The sequence below is a fragment of the Camelus dromedarius genome, chromosome 29, assembly GCF_036321535.1.
Source record: "Camelus dromedarius isolate mCamDro1 chromosome 29, mCamDro1.pat, whole genome shotgun sequence".
NCBI classification, from domain to species: domain Eukaryota; kingdom Metazoa; phylum Chordata; class Mammalia; order Artiodactyla; family Camelidae; genus Camelus; species Camelus dromedarius.
The window spans coordinates 12897709-12912377 of NC_087464.1; the positions used below are offsets into that span (position 1 = coordinate 12897709).

The 14669-nt window shown below is 41.2% G+C and overlaps 1 protein-coding gene across 3 annotated transcripts in view; it reads right to left on the reverse strand.

The window, feature by feature from the left end:
- The window catches only part of SV2B (synaptic vesicle glycoprotein 2B), a 155332-nt gene that overhangs the window by 93212 nt on the left and 47451 nt on the right, over positions 1-14669 (reverse strand). The gene's annotated exons all lie outside the window — the stretch shown is intronic.

Here is a 14669-nt window from a genome sequence, read left to right on the forward strand (position 1 = left end):
ATTGTGTTAAGCATTTTGCAAGCATTCCCTTATCCTAGGAAGTGGGAACCACTATCATCCCCATTTTTCAGATGAGAAAACTAAAGCTCTGAGAAATTAGGTGACTTGCCTAATGACACATAGCAAATCAACAGCGGGGCCCAGGTATGAACCAGGAAATGCGACCCAGAGCCCGTGCTCTCCACTGCAAAACTGCACTTCTGTATACACAGTGGAATACATTCCTTGGAAGTTAAAAAAAAAAAAAAAAAAAGTCATACAGCTCAACCTAATGAAATGAAGAAGAAAGAATTCCGTGTGTGGCTCCTTTTCCTTCGATAGTAAAATCTCATTCTATGATGATTGATTCAAATTCTCAGGAAGCCATAGCTGGTTAGAACTGACATCATAGGAGAGTCCCAGACCCTTGGAGATACGAATTTCATAGCATCAGGAACTTTCTTATGCTAAGTAGGGTTTGCTCCCTTTCCTTTTTATACACATCAAAGAGCACTACTTCTTACCACTCTAAAGCTTAAAAAAATATGTTTTATTTCCTCTCATTGTCTTTAAATAATAACTCATCCAATTAATTACTGAAACAATGAGAAAATGGAATAATCAGTTTGATGACCATCATGAGGCTGTCACTTCTCTGAGTAGAGTTGCCATATGTCACTTCTTCCATGTGGGACTCACGGTTGAACCTATACTGGGTTATGTGTAAAGTAACATAAGAAACTTCATAGTATCTGGTCTCTTGGAATGAGAAAGATTTTTGTTCAAGCTGGGTTGCATGTTTTTTTCAGTCTACATCTAGAGATGATAGATAGATAGATAGACAGACAGACAGACAGACTGACTTGTGTATGTATATTTACATAATAGATATTTTTAAGAGCTTCTATCTAAAAGGCAGAGAAAGAAAATGGACCCTTGGGATTTTGCACTTTCTTCTTTCATTTTGAAATACTTAAAACATTTCAAATGTAAGTCTGTCTAGAACCACATTACCACTGGCCTTCTGATAAAAAAAATACATTCAAATAAAAAACATACTGACACTTCAAAATAAATTCAAGTGCGAGAAATAAGGCTTGTATGAAACAGAAGAGGAATGTTTTCCCCATGATTAATTTAAAGCAAGGATCAGTTCAAGCAGGGAGAGCTTTCTTTTTTAGAAACCTCTCAAGGCCTGGTGTGTGACCATCCATCTAACTGTCACTATGATGGAGCACCTGCAATAAACGGAGTGCCTTGCTTTGTGGCTGGTGCATAGGACGTGCTCAATTAATATTTGCTGAATGCATGTGTACATGCATAACTGAATAAAAGGTGTCTTGAAAAGCTCAAAAGCTAGAAGCTCATATTTCAAGAGTCTGAAATAAGATTATGAACCTGAGTATAAATCCAATGATGGTAACAGTACTGCTGATCCTCTTCAGGCCAAGTTCATGAACTTGATTTCCCTGGAGGCCAGTCAGCTTTGGTTATTCTAAGCCGCCACACTGTGCCATAGGCCCAGGCAACCATATCTCCAACACATGCCACTGACCTCAAGGGCATCTAAGCTGGGTCAGCATTGAGTCACAGCTGGGTAAACAACTCCAAGGGTCCATTCTCACAGCAGAAGTCAGGAGCATCTCTTTGGGTCCTTCATTTCAAGGACATCATCTAAAGTGTTTTGTCCCTACTGCCTTTAAAAATGCCATTTGTAAAGGGAAAGAAACCCACAGTTCTGCTGGATGTTAGTTAACTACAAACCAAGCTCAAAAGCACATAGAACTGTCAAGTTTGGAAACTGTTACAGGGAATTGTCATTCTTCTGCACGTCCAGGGGCTCTAGGTTTGCACAACCACTTCATAGTTACTATTCAACTGCCTCTGTGGAGCACCGATGTGCCAGGCACTGTGACAAGGCTGGGGAGATTCGCTGTAGATCCTGCCCTCATCAAGTATGTACATATCCTAGGGACAAGACAAATATACAAATACATCATCCTATAAAAGCAAAGGAGAAGGCATCCGTTGGAGTAATTGACACGAAGTCTTTACCTAGTCTAGGATCAATAAAGACTTCCCTGAGAACGTGGCTTTTGAGAGCTGGCTGAAGGCTAAAATTTAGCTAACAAATAGCTATGATCACCATGTAATTCTGATCATACAAATTGGGATTAAATTACCTAGATACATTGGGGAAAGTCAGCCTTTACTTGAATTACCCAGACACTGTCATTTTATTTTCTATTGTAAACTATTAAAACATCAAGTGGAAAAATCAAAGCCACTGACCAAACCATTAGCCAGAAATTTTTTTCCCCTTAATTACACAGACATTTCATGACAAGTAGTTTGGCCGCACAACTGTACAAACAGCTCTCGGGTTCTCCACCTCAGCTGGTGCACTTACATCCAGGTTTAATATCCAGCTTAAGACTTACAACTTGTTATAAGTCAAAAACTCTGAGGCAATTTTCTTCTTCCCACAACATGGTAGATTCCATCACAGGTTATTTCCTTGCTTGTAGGGTGTCATCTAGCTGTCCCCACAGACTAAGCTCTACTGTTGAATCGGTTTCATTGTACTTCACAGCCATTCTGCTACATAATTGCACAGGCATTCATTCATCTATATGACAAAGGAAATGAAAGCCCCGGTCCCAAAGCTGTGTGCAAGTCAGTGAGCAAACAGATCAAAGGAGTAAACAAGCCAGATCTACAGTCACTTGGTATTAACAGGAAAACAGAGAGGGAGGAAACTGACTATTTGCCAAGGACAGGATGGAACACAAGTTGAATTTTCCTCCTGGCCTTTGGAAGTGTTGACATTCTCATCTGCTCATCATTTCTACACGTCTTATGTTCACAACTTGCTTAACACCCTAAGTAACTGCCTGGGGCCAAAAAAAAAAAAACTGCAATATTATCAGGACTTATTTAATCGCTTGTCTGGTTAAGAAGTTACTATATCTACCTTCATCTTTTACGAAGGGTCTCCAACACCTAACATTCACAACGTTGTGAACTCATAATGCATGAGAGACTTGAAGAATATATGTCTCATTTATCTCTGTCGCTGCTGTACCCAGCCCAGACAAGTCACAAAGTCCCATTAAATAGAGCCCCCTAAAACCCTCGAGCAGGAAAGCCACTTGCCAAAGTGCCCATCATCGGTGGGAAAGGGAATTCAGTGAGGAGATTCGCGGTCTTTGGAATCAGACAAATGCAATTTTGAATCCTGGCCTCTGTTTCTCAGCATGTGATCCTGGACCAATGGCTTAAACTTTCTACACCTTGGATTCCTCATGTGTCATGTGGAGAGAATGATCACCAGCATCACAGGGATAAAGTGAGACACAAATCAGATCATGTACATAAAATACCGGCACTCACTAGGAAGGAAGGAAACGAGTGTTCTCTTTCCTTTACTTAAAACACCCAAGAGATCAGCTTGTGGCATGTTGATGACATGGAATTTTTATTTTACTCTTACCAGTGGCGGCCAGGTGAGATGAAGGAGTAGCCCATGTTACATTTGATATGACAATCTATTGGGAAGTTACTCATTTCCAGACTTGGCTTCATTCATGCCAGAACAGCACGCTCTATAGTCATGTCTGAAATGGTGACACAGCTACAGGGCTGGCAGAGAGGATGCTGCACATCCATGGTCTTAGAGACCCTCCTCCATCATTGTTCTCACCTTCTCTGATGCTCATTGCATCAGAGAACTTCATAGCCATCCACCTCCCCTTGTCATCTCTTTAATGAACTACCGGATGGAAAAGGTCTTTTCCACCTCCAGATGAATCTAAACTCACCCTCACTCTGCTCAGCGTCTACAACTCCAGTTGAATCCTACACTGGGGACACCAGTCGGCTCACTGGTGAGAGACTGGCCCATGCAGGGGTGGTCTTCTAATGAGCTACATAGAAATGCCACAAATTTGGAGAACCATCTTAGAAAAAGCTTTTCTTCCACTACAGTAAGATTCCATTTGCCCCCTGAATTAAAATCCCCTCCCTGGGCTGCTCCCTCAGGTATAAACCACCTGAGCTAGCCAGCAGATGCATGCACACAGGATTCCATCTAATGAAGAACATCATTTAATGAGGCGATCCAGGAAGGTAGGCTGGGATAGTGCTGGAGGCTGAAACTATTAAAAGAATGTGATCTTTGGCTTTAAATTAAATCATTTTCACCATGAATGAAGTGATAGCACAGCATTCAACATTCGATTTCCAGCCAGGAATGGAAAGAAAATGTACCAAGTACCTACTATGCACCATCAGTTTACATAACTATCACATGCAGAACCATCACACATTGGTGATTGCAAAGTCTATTCATCAACCCCAATGAAGCACAAGGAATAACTTGCTTAAAGCCACAAAGATAGTCAGCGAAGCTGAGATTCAAAGTCTTCTCTGTCCCAAGTCAAACCTTCTTAGCCACAGAACCTTCTATTGTACCAGCTTTAGTACACAGCATTTGCTTTTTGCACAAATCGGAACTGGAGTTGCTGAAGGCTCTATCTCTCCAGAGATCCACTGATTCTTCAGAAATCTGTTTAGTATTAGCCGTATTAGACAAGTGATCATAAACCCCATGTAATCAGTACACTAAATTGCTACATGACTGGGGATGTGAAGGCTGAGTGTATTTTCTCACATAGACACTGGCTGGCTTGATTTGAGGACAACTGCTGTGGTCTTCAACATATGTTAAAACTGAGATCCCAAAGACGAAATGAAAATCCTCAGATGGGTGAGATAAAGGCAAACCCACACAAAGTAGATTTTCCTCGTCTTACAATGGGGTCACATCCCAATAAACTCATTGCGAATTGAAAAATACCATAAATCGAAAATGCAGTTAATGCTCCTAACCTATTGGACATCACAGCTTAGCCCAGCCTACCTTAAATGGGCTCAGAACACTTATATCAGCCTGCCGTTAGACAGAATCATCTGACCCAAAGCCTATTTTATAGCAGTGTGTTGCATATCTCATATTCTGTCTTAAATAGTGTACTGAAAGCAAAAAACAGCACATGGTTGTCCAGGTCCAGAATAGTTGTAAGTGTATTCCTCGTGATCACGTGGCTGACTGGGAGCCATGGCTCACTGCTGCTGCCCAGTATCACGGGGAGAGGATCGTGGCACATTTCACTAGCCCAGGAAAAGATGGAAATTCAAAATTCAAAGTAGGGCTTCTACTGAATGCATATCACTTTTACACCATAGTGAAGTCAAAAAAACATAAGTCAAACCATCCTAAGTCTGGGACCATCTGTACTAAAAACATGACCAGAGGAAGAGACTTCTACTTCAGAGGCACAGCAGTATCTGAGGATGCCACAAAGAATGATCCTTTTGCCCAACTTTTGCCCAACTGGTTTGCATGATGACTAATTCTATCATCGGAAATACCTATGCATACCTGCACTTCCTCTGTGTGGCTTCCTTCCTCCAGTCATTTGGAACAGACCGGGAACCCTTCCCCCAGGCTGGAGCCAGAAAGTCACTTAGGACGGTCATGAGAGTGTGGACACAGAACGGGTAAGTTTAGATGGGTTAGGGGACAAGGAGGTGGGCTGGGAGGACTTTGAGGACAGGGCAGGCCTGGGTGGACCACTCTCCTGGGGGAAGTGGTATCAGCACACCTCCGTGGGAGACCCCTTGTGAAAACAACCCAGAAGACAGTTCTTGGTTTGGCTTTGGCTGGAAACTGAAAGGATTCAGCAATCTGGTAAGATCAGACCTTGCTTAAGGATCTCTCGTGGCTTCCAATGCATTTAGAATCCAATTCAAGCTTCTTGCCACAGCGGGGACACGCTGGCATGACCATGCCCCCGCCAACCCCCAGCCCCATCTCCCAGCCTCTCTCTGCTCCAGCCACAGTGGCAACTTTCTGGTCCTCCAACCCGCCAAGTTCACGGCCTCCTCGCTTGCTGTTCTCTCTTCCTGCAACACCCCTCCTCTGCTCCCTGTCTGCCCGGCTCCTTCTCCACACTTAGGCTTTAGTCCAAGTGGACCCTCTTCACAGAGGCCCACTCCCCACCACACCAGCCAGAAGGGAGCTCCTTTCCTCCAAAAAATAATTACTCCCTGGAAGACTACCTTCTCTGTTCCTTTCACGGCAGTTCTCACACTGTGGCATCATCTTCATATTGATCTATCTGCTCACTTGTTGGTTGTCTGAACTTCTCCACTAGATAAAATGCCCCATCAAGGCGGGCTCTTCCTCATCTCAGTATATTCAAAGGGCAATAATGATAACAGCCATATGTACAGAGCCTTTACTATGAGCCACGTGCTGTCATTAGTTAGGAGGATAGTTGTTAATTGACAAACTTTGTAAAAACGCCAAAAGAAAAGAGAGCACAAAACAGCACAACGGGTCTATGTGGGTTAAGTGTAGAGTTTTTCCTGAGAGCTAGAGATCTCAGCCTGATCAATAAAGTCGCAGCAATCCATATGCATCACAAGGAGAGATGATGGCCATTTAAGCGGAGTCTGTGTGTTTTATGACCACAGGCACAGCCTCTGAGTCCCATTCCAACCAAGTGCTCTGAGAAAATTAGCTGCCAACTTGACACACGACCCAAACCAGCAGACCAGGAGAGTGTGAAGTGTTTGATATCAACTGCAGTCTAACGCACAAGGCTCGGCTGTTGCCAGAGTTACTGCAGAGGCAGAAAGGCAGCCTGGCCCAGACGTTCAAGACCATCTAGACCACCAGCCTGGCACTCCCACCGGCTCAAAAGACCAAACACCCAAACTCTCTGTGCTCAGAAATAATGATAGGAAATTAATCTTGTGACCTACTTACTATGTTCTGTCCATAAAAATGTACTTACTTATCTTAACATCTCTATTAGGTGAGTATTATGCTCAATCTCCATTTTCAAGGGGATGAAACTGAGGCACAGAGAGGTCTAGTCACTTGTTCCATGTCACACAGCAGAGCCATGATTCAAAACCAGAAAGCCCCGCTCCAGAGACCTAAAGACTGATCCCCCACGTTTCCATGCCCTTCCACAGCATAATGGTTTAAGAGCACAAGTTTCAGAGTCCAACTGAGATCCAAATTCTGGTTCCACCACTATCCTGCTGCACAACCTTGAACTTAACCTCTCATACCACCGTACTCTCATTTGCAAAAAAAGGCAGAGTTTTGAGGATTTAAATGTGTGAAAGCTCCTGGCACAGAGTGAGTCCACAATGAAGAGCAGCGGTGACAGTATTCCTTTAGGGCCTCACAAGCCTCTTCCAAGACACACATTATTCAAGCTTCACTGTCAACTAGCCACCCAAAAACACCTGAATGCTAATGAATGGCGTTGGTTATAATTAAAGCCTTGTTATTCCATTAGATCGGAAAAACTTCCCTAGAAGCATTTATTCATTTTGCCAGATATCAAATACTTACTCAGTGCCAAGTGCTGTTCTGGTTTCTGAAAATACAATGATGAACCTAAGAGAAAAATCCTTGACCTCACAGGCAGGGACAATTACATTTTTTAAATGTAGTTTTAATCAAGTTTGCATATGTCCTTTTTAGTTTTTAAAAATTCTAACCAACCAACATGTTTACCTCTCATAAGGCTACACAAGCTATCAAAAAAAAAAAAAAGTCAAGCGTCTTTACCTTTTGTCTGGAATTATACCAACCCTGTCTACTGACGTGGCAATCCCATGAGAAATCTACTTAATTAATTAAGGGGTGTTTTGTTTTGTTTTGTTTTGCTTGATTTCGGTTTTGGTGGTCAAACTCTGAAAACTGGACCTAGGAGACAAATTAAATTACAGTAGTTCCTTTAAATTAATCTTTGATGATTTAAAAAAAAAAAACTGGGCTAAAACAAATCACTGGGTGTATCTAGGACCTTGAATAATGTGAAAGTAAATGATTCTCCTTTGTCTTTTTAAAACATTTCTCTTAGAGTCTTATTGACACTAATTGTCCCAGCGAAAACAACGGGCCTGGTAAGCAAGAGGGAAATTCCTAGTTGGTATGTGACCTGCAGACGGATGCATGTCTGACTACTTCTTTCTCAGAACTCAGCTCAAACGTGACTTCGGCCGAGAATCTCCCTGACACCCTAACTGAAGCAGTCCCACACCCCCAGTGTCTATCCATTACCCTCTTCTGTTTCTCCATATCACTTATCACCCCCTGAAATGATCTCATTTATCAGTTACTTGTTTCTTGTCTGTCTCTCACACATTAGAATACAAGCTCCATGGGGCTGAGATGCCATCTGCCTTTCCCCACTGACTCCCTAGCAGACGGAACGCTGTCCGGTGCACATACTTGTTGAGTGAATAGATGAAGGGCAAAATTGGTGTGTATTCCTTTGAAAGGGTCTCTCCCCTCAGCTGCAGTGAGGAAAGAGAAGCAAGTATAAATCACTAAATTCTCTGCTAATAGCCTGGAATGCAACGTTGGGGTGGGAAGTGGTCTTGCACCCATTTATTCACTGAACAGATACTTACTAAGATGCTCCCATACACCAGGTACTGGGCTGGGTCCTGGGTACATACAGGAGAGTGAAAGACACATAGTCCAGGCTCTTAAAGAAGCTGTGACTGAACAAGTCCAGACCTGGAACATCTGCAGAGTATACACTGGCAGGGTGACTTCAAAGATAAATAAATGTACGTAAAGCCCTTAGCATGGGTCCTGGAACATTGTAAGCACTCAGTGACTGATGAGAAAGAAGAGGACATATAGCACAGGGAACTATGTTCAAGATCTTGCAATAACCTTTAATGAAAAAAAATATGAAAACGAGTATATGTATGTATAAACATGACTGGGACATTGGGCTGTACATCAGAAATGGACACATTGTAAACGACTGTTCTCCAATTAAAAAAAAAATTCTGCATACCTTAAAAAAAGAAAGAAAGAAGAGGATAAACATGATGATGATAATTACTACTTTATATGCGGAAAGATAAAGGATCCTGCTACAGACATCAAATGTGCAGTAAATGTTTACTGTGGTCATTTAAAAAGTATCAATCATCTGCCCGTGGACTAAGGACGAGAATTCAGTATAGGTTCCCTCTCCAGATAAGAAGAATCACCATGGCCAAGACTAGTGATGTATTTCACTTTCTTATCTAAAGCCACAGCCACGTCGTGATTTATATTATTAATAATCTACCTGGGACTTCCAGTTCTGGGGAGATGGCATCAGTACACTTTGCTCTCTTTCCCACTGATTACAGCTAAAATCTCCGGACAAGCTAGATAAAGCAACTATATGAGACTTCTAAAAAGTGAATAATAGCAGGCGTGCTGGGATGGAAAATGAAAACTCAAAGAACCAATATAGCAGTGAATTTCCTGGTTTAATTTTTTAACTCCCAATTCTCCAGCTCAGACTGAGATTTACAGGGCCCAAATCCCCAAGCTGTATGGCAGGCACAAATGGAAAAAAAAAAATCTCTAAGATAAGCTTTCTTTTTCTGGCCAGAAGACTGGAGAGGGGACTCCTGGAAGGCAGAGGATGTGGGGGCATCTTCGTCTCCTTCCCGCTCTGCTGGCCCTGTCCTGAGCCAGCCCCGATCACGAGGCTGCACCTCTGCAGCAGGTGCGGCAGAGCTGGCCACACAGGCACCAAAACTCCGAGAGAAAATCCTGCTCTTTGGCTGGAGGAATGAGCCTCTTTGGTGTGAAGAGCGTGGGAGAATCTTGTTATTTTCCTGTCTCTCTTTTATCTGATTGCCGATCCCAAGGTGCACCCAATCACATAGAGTGCAGAACTGTGCAGGGAGACCGAAGTCTCAGATTTTTAACCAGAGGAAAGAAAGAAAGGAAGAAAGGAAGGAGGGAAGGAAGGAATGAAAGAAGGGGAGGGAAGGAAAGGAAAGGAAGGAAGGAAGGAAGGAAGAAAGACACTTAGAAGCCAGAGAGTGTGGGGGCAATCAGAAAACTGGAAGCAGCTAGCAAAAGCTATGCTCTAAATCTAAGTGTGAAATCCTAGGCTCACTCTCAAGCTGCCCACCTGTAAAATTAACCAAAGCAGTATAGCAAAAGTTCCAAAAACTGAACTACACTACAGATCATCCCCCAGATTCCAGACTGGCCCCTGAGTGGACAAATAATGCAAAAAAAGACTTTGAGAACTAAATCGACATTGGAACCGGAGCCTACAGAACACAGGACTTAAAATCTGAACTTTACAGAATTGATTACCTGCTTTAAGAGACCAACCGAAAAAGAAGGCCCAGAGGATTTGAACAGAACCCAGAGTCTCATAACACAATATTCAGCATGTACAGGATGCAATCTCAACTAACGGTCCCCCAAAAGATGTCCACGTCTTAATCCCCAGAACCTCTGAATATGAAGCAAAGGGATGGTGAAAGGAATTTCACAGATGTGATGAAGTTAAGGATCTCAAGATGGGAGATTACCCTGGATTCTCTAGGCGTGCTCAAGGTCATCACAAGGGTCTTTATATCAGAAGAGCAGAAAGATCGGGATCAGAGAAAAAGATGTGATGATAAAACCAGAGGTTGAAGTGATAAATTTGGAATGTGGAGAAAGAGGCTGCAAGCCAAGGAATATAGGAACTTCATATATTGGAAAAAAGAAATACATTCTCCTTTAAAGCCTCTAGGAGGCACGCAGCCCTGCCAACACTTTAATTTTAGACTTCTGACTTCTGTGACTATAAGACAATAAATGTGTGTTGTCTTAAACCACTAAATTTGTTGTAATTTGTTACATCAGCAGTAGGAAATGGATACAGCATTGCAAATTACTCAACAAAAAAAAACAGAGAGAATCTCATTAACTTTCAAAGAAAAGACAACAAACGCCAAACCTGAGCAACCCAGATGCTGAGATTATTAGACAAAGACTGTAAAACAACTACTCTAACCATGTTCCATGATGTAAAAGCAAACACTCTTTAAGTGAGTGAAAAGAGAAATTTTCAGCAAAACGATAGAAACTACAAAAAAGGACCAAATAAAAAGTTCAGAATGGAAAAATATAATAACTGAAATTTTAAATTCCCTAGACAGGTTCAACAGAAGAATAATGACTCAAGAAAGAGTAATAATTCTTCATAACAAAACGGGGGGGGGGAAAGAGTCAATGAACTAGAAGACAGATTAATAGAAATTATCTGAACAATAGAGGCACAAAAATTGAAAAAAAAATTGAACAGGTTTCAGGGAAGTGTGAAACAATATCAGAAGGTCTAAAAATCTATTGCATTTTTTTCCCAAAAGGAGAGGAGAAAGAGACTACTTCTTTTTAAGGCTGTGCAATATTATATTGTTTTGATCTTGTTTTGATGTAACAAACATATTCAAATACAACTCTATTTACAGAAATTCACCTGGTTCCTATTTCTCATTATTTTCAAGTAACCCATCAACAAACGTACCAATACATTTGTCTTGACATATCTGTGCTATTTTTTTTCCCAAAGACAGATTGCAGGAAGAGGGATTATTTGACCAAAAGCATACACGTTTTTTATTTTAACAGTTTTTATCCAGTTAATCTCCAAAAATGCTGAATTGATTCACACTCCAAAAATAGACTGCTTATTTCCTGACACCCTCACAGATAACACTTAGTGTTACCAAATGTTAGAAATTTTGCCAATCAATAAGTTCTGTTTTCATTTCCATGGCTACCTAAGCAAATTTTCTCATTTTATTGTCCATTTGTATTGTCACCTGTGAACATCCTTTGCTAATTTGAGATTAGATTGTTTGCCTCTTTTAACTTTTATGAGGTTTGTATGAAGAAAAATTCACTCATTATCTTTTATAAATGGTGCAAATACTTTATCCAAGTCTATTATTTGCATTTTTATGTTGTAAAGATCTTTCACCGTGAATCTTTCACTGTGATAATTGCATGCTATCAAATGTGTATTTTTCATAAGACTTGCTTAAGAAAGTACTCCCCATCACAGGGTTATAAACAATATTTTCCTATATGTTACTCCAATATTTTATTATTTTATACTTTTCCTTTTTTATTCTTAACATGGTCAATAGTTTTACTGAGGATAATTTACATACCAAAAAAAAATCACCCATTCCAATTCTACTATATATGAACTATAGTAAATTTAGGCAGTAGTGCAACCATCACCACAATCCAGGTTGAGAACACATCCACCACCCTCCAAACCTTCCTCATGCCTGTTTTCAGCCAATCTCTGCACCCTTTCCAATCCCCGGGAAACAACTCATCTCCGTAATTTTTGCCTTTCCTAAAAATTTAATATAAATGGAATCATACAAGATTTAGCATTTTGTATTTAGCATCTTTCATTTAGCATGATATTTTTGAGGTTAGTTCAGGTTGTTGAGTGTATCAGTAGTCAATCTTCTTTGTTGCTGAGTAGTATTCCACCGCATGAGTGGAATCATTCATCACTTTTTGTGTATCCACTCACGAGCTGGTGTCCATTTAGATTGTGTCCAGTTTTTGACTACCCTTAGATGACAATTCCATATGAAATTTATTTTGATTATAAGGTTTGAAGTAGGAATCTATTTTTTTCTAAATGGGTAACAATCCTTCCACCACTATTTATAATGGATAATATTAACCCCAGTGATTTGAATTACTACATTTAACAATCACTAACTTCCCATTTATCCTTGGGATCTATTTCTGGACCCCTCTTCCAGTCCACTGATTGTTTTGATTTGTTTGATCATAGTAGTTTTATGCTGCATTGTAATATCTAGTACAGTAAGTACCCACGAGTTACTTTTCTTCTTTTTCAACGTTTTCTTAGCTATTTTCACAGATTTAGTATCTGATACGAAATTTGAAATACATTTTTCAATTCCCCATCTCTCCAAAAATATGATTGTGATTCTTACCAGAATTGCATTAAATATTTCTATTGGTTTCAGAAGGGTTTTTGTCTTTATGACATCACTCTTCCATCCAAGACCATAGCATACCCCTATATTTATTTCTTTGCTAAAATTTATATTCTTCTGTAAAAGTGTAAAGTTTTGCTATATTGCTATTACACTTCTTATTTAATTTATAATTAGATATTTTACAGTTTTGTCACTAATTTTATTCCATCTTACTTTGTAAATCATTTTTGATGGTGGAAATGGAAAACTGCCCAGCATATTGCCAGTAACGAAAAGTGTTTGCTTTATTTTTTTTATTTTTGATCAAGAGAGGGTCAAGAAGAAAGCTGTTTTCAGATTGTTTCTCTGGTCAAAACTATCCTGGAGCCAGGAAGAGATGAGGGACGTGTTAACACCTTCTCCTGTGTGGGATGGGAAAGGAGGAAAGGGAAGAAAGATGGAAGCAGGAGCTCTGGGTCTCCCACGGGCGATCTCAGACATGTCTTCTGATTTCGAGCCTCTTTCTTGATACTTTATGGAGATGAGCTAACCCTGAAACCATTTATTCTCTGAGCATGCAGTGATTTTACATCCAATTCCTCCAAAATCGGGATGGAAATGGGGAAAAGAAAAAAATCCTCCCACTTCCTCTCATTTCCAAACTCAACTTCCCAGCCCCTAACCCGCCCTCCTCATAACTTCAGTGATTCATACACGCAGCACCTTAACTATTCCCTTACCATGGCCTGACTGACCCTACAGCTGGGGCCAAGTGCAGCCACAGAGAGCCCCGGGCACCAAGCAACGGGCTTGAGCCTGCACCTGTTTACCTGAGAGTTTAGTTTCCAAATAAAGCATCTGTCCCGGTGCTTTATGTAAACACAAAAATCACAATTAGCAGCCCACATAAAGGAGGTAGGGAGTCTCCACGTGGTTCATAAAGCAGGGGGGCGAGGCTTTTGCATGAAAACAATGGGATGAAAGGACACTACACCTGGAGACTATCTGGCCAGTGGTAGAGGCAGGTGATACTGAGCTTCTTGGGGGATCTTGGTGGTCACTGTGGCTTGATGATGAGTTTGCATCCATCTGACTTTGCCTCTGATCAGAGACTTCCAAGTAGGAATGAGTATATGGCCACTTCTTAAAAATAGTAACAGTACATCTGATATACCCAATATGGCAAACTAAGGAAAGTGGGGCCCAGGAGACTCCAAAGTGGGGCGGTGGGCTGTGTTGTCACCTCCCAAGACTGGGGTGGGGGGTGGGGGGTCCCAGCTGCCGTATTAGCCGAGCTGGTAGCTCCCACCTAGCTGCTCTCCAAATCCTAATAATGGTTTGTATTCATTTAGAATAGCTACACGTTCTCACAGGTTTTGGAAACATTAAAGAGTACTGACCTGTTAACCATTACCTTCTCCTCCAAAGGGCCCCAAAGTTTTGAGAAAGTCAAAATTAGCTCAGACTGAGAAAGTAAAAGTCTTCCCCTACCATCCAGCAGGCTGGGGTCACAGATGAAGATAAAGCCAGCTGCAAAGGAACAGGAAACAACATTTCTCCCAAGGACACTCCAACATTATAACCTTCTTTGAGTCACCAAGCTTTCTTACACCCTGAAAAGCCTTGATCGCCAAAAGCAGAGACTCTCAGAAACGATGGTACTGGAAATTGTATCAGTAAGAATGAAACATTTCACTCTTGCCTGGAAGAAGATCTCAGTCACTTTGACACAAGACCCAGCCTCAATCTCTAGCCCAGGTGGGGAGTTTCAAAGAAGGCTGAGGGGGTGGTTCTGAAGACAGCATTCACATTTATCATAACTG